This window comes from Ochotona curzoniae, unplaced genomic scaffold (genome assembly GCF_017591425.1).
Source record: "Ochotona curzoniae isolate NIBS_2020 unplaced genomic scaffold, NIBS_Ocur_1.0 scaffold_4506, whole genome shotgun sequence".
NCBI classification, from domain to species: Eukaryota; Metazoa; Chordata; class Mammalia; order Lagomorpha; family Ochotonidae; genus Ochotona; species Ochotona curzoniae.
The window spans coordinates 44,123,051-44,126,100 of record NW_024467119.1 but is presented as its reverse complement, the minus strand read 5'-3'; the positions used below and the strand labels follow the sequence as shown (position 1 = coordinate 44,126,100).

At 39.6% G+C, this 3,050-nt stretch overlaps 1 non-coding gene across 1 annotated transcript; it reads left to right on the top strand.

Moving 5' to 3' along the window:
• Positions 1–2,741: 2,741 nt before the first annotated feature.
• Positions 2,742–2,848, top strand: LOC121147602. The gene has a single exon (XR_005882421.1). It is a non-coding gene; the product is annotated as a U6 spliceosomal RNA (small nuclear RNA).
• The last annotated feature ends 202 nt before the right edge of the window (positions 2,849–3,050 follow it).

Below are 3,050 nucleotides of genomic sequence, written 5' to 3'. Positions count from 1 at the left end.
GGCAACAGGACAAAATTATTATGGAGAGATAATGCTTCTAAAAGTAAGGTGATTGATATTCAGGAAAGATGCTGAAATCTGACTGTTGGCGCCACCATGAGAGGAATTTGGCAGCAGTGACTCAGAAGGCAGAAATGACAGAAGACAGGGAACAGACGCATCTTAGTGATGGTGTGTTTCAGGATTTGTGGAGTCTGTAAGTTCAGGTGTGTCTGTGTACTCTCCCTACTCCATGTTTTATCCACTTCTGGGGTGCAATGAATACAATAGATCAAAGATTTACAAGTCTTTATTTCCTCACTTGTGCTAGTATTCTGCATTGCTCATTGGAAGGTGTCTGCTCTTTCCAAAAAGCCACTTATTCATGAACATGTATGAATAATTTTGAAGTCAAAAACATTTTCATGTTACAAATTTCAGCAGTAAAAGCATCTGTGATACTAAGACTATGCCTAGGGTCCAGAAGAACCGACTAGTACATGAGGGTGCTGGTACCTGCACCACGTGGGCGAGGGTGGGTGTGAAGAAGCTGCAGGACTCTGCACAGACACAGTGTGGGAAAGAGAAGAAAGCTTGAGGGAGTCTCTTGTTTGTGGACACACACACCATAAATATCTGAAAACATTTTAATGGAGGGAGAAAATACCCAAAGGAAATGAAGAGCAATAGTTTTAGCTATAAAAATGTGAATACCTAAATTGCTAAAGAGTTTTGTAGCGTCGGAGACGTGTGAGTCCTATTAAGGCCAATTGGAATTGCCTGGAGCTGACTCCGGGGAAGTGTGTGAAAATGACTCCCTCCAGGGTGACATGAGTTATGAACACTTGAAAAGAGGAAATTTAGAGTTAATTTTCCAACTCACCATTACATTGGGGATTACTGAAGAGAGAAGGAAATTCTATTACTGTCTGGGACAGTGTACCAGAGGAAAAACTAAGCAAATGTTTATTTGTATCTTCAACGATGTGGTATTTTATGAATAGACTATTTGAGATACCTAAATGTTGTCCTCCATGTCACTTACTCCATGCTAATTCTCATTTCTGAGTTGGACTGTGCACTATGTTTGTAATTTAATTTTCTCTCTGGTTTTAGTGATTATTTGAATCAAATCTGTTGACTTGTAGAATTATAGTGAAAAGGACATGACTGAGTAATGACAACATCACGGTAAGTCTTCAACTCCTCATTTTGGAAAAGGATTAAGATGCTCCTTTTGCTTTAAGAACCTGCCAAGCACCATCTCTGCAGTGATGGTGGCTCGCGACGTTAGTGGCCATTAGTGAGCAGAGGAGTGCTGGGATAGCCTGAGTTTGGTGACTGTGTTTAAAACACTGCTCTAGGGTCACCCATGTCTTCTACAAGGACAAACACTAAGTGCTCATTTCCAAAACCGACTCATCTTGGTAGAAAGTTTCATGTTCATATTCCCTTTATGTCTACTTTTGAAGGAATGATTATTTGTCACTCAAGTAAAAATTTTCTCATGGATCATTAGTTTCTAACAGAGTGAGAAATGTTTTCCTAAATTTGGAATGCCTTATTGTCACCCCGCCATGTTTCCATGACATGAAGGCTTACTGAAAGAATAAAAGAACATGAATAAATACATACTTAAATGAATTAGTAATAAATATCAGTACTACTATTTATTGGGCATATTGTATTTATGTCAGCCACTCTACTTGTATTTCCTGTTCAGAAGGAGAGAAAGAGCAAGGCTGAAGTGTTTGAGCCATCTTCTGCTGCCTGCTGGGTCTGTATTAGCAGAAAGCTGGGATTGGGACCCAGAACTGGGAATTGATCCTGGCCCTCTGATATGGACATCAACTAACTGGCAGAGACCGATAAGTTCCATCTTGTTGGTTTATTCCCAAATGTGTGCAAAAAACCTGGGGATGGATCAGGCTAAATCTGAGAGTCTGGAATTCAAATCTGAGTCTTTTAGAAGTTGTGTCATCATCCTTTGTCTCCCAGGATGCACATTGGCCTCCAGCCACGGCTGTACCCAGGCACGAAGATATGGGAAACAGGGTCCCAAGTAGGGACGTGACCATTGCACCACAGGCCTGCTATATGTTAACTACAGTTTTGGTCCTTTTTACTTCTAATTTTCATTCTGTTTCTTCTAAAGTGGCAACTTTAGCTCTGGTTCATAGAACTCAGAAATGCCAGTTTTGCAAGCTTATACATTGTCTCTTCAGGTTTCAATTTCATTTTATTCCAGTGTGGTTGTCCTTTAATAAGATCATTTTACTGGGAAATAATAGGGACTATTACGTACACATGTGGATTTCCTGTGACATGTTTAGGTTAGTTGTATGTTCACACATATTCCCTGCATCATGAAGTCCATGGAGAAATTGCAGCTGGATGATTTACCAGTAACTCCTCACACACAAGGCACCAAATCTGTCATCCAGGAGAAATCATTTTCATACTTAACAATGGATGCACAGTAACTCAAGAATACATTCTGATGTTCTACATGATAACTAGGCAGTACCAACCTGCATGCATTGTTTTTGACTGGGTAATTAACCAAGTTGGAAATATATGTTGCATTAGTTCTACTGAGTAAGGTGATTAAACAGGCAGTTCCTTTTTTAAAAAGGGCAATGTGTGTTCATTTCATATAACATAGGTGAGATCAATCATAAGGGCTTTTCTTGAGGCAAGATCATGATTTATTGACTGCACTAAAGGTATCAGTAAAGCAATTGAATAAAAATACAGGAAGGGTGTACGCTTCAGTAGCACATATACTAAAATTGGAATGATACAGAGAAGATTAGCATGGCCGCTGCACAAGGATGACATGCAAATTAGTGCAGCGTTCCATATGTTAAAAAACACAAGAAGGATATATGTGAAATAAATATCTTTCTGGTTTTTGAGAAGAAACTTTCAGGTATTCTGTATGTAGGCATTTCACCAAGTTGGACTTGTTGATGTCTCAAAGGAAGTAGGTTTCACACACCCTTTGCCATCATCCCCTTGGATCTGGTGATGCCAACACACTCCTGTTACAAGTTCAGGTCACTGTTACA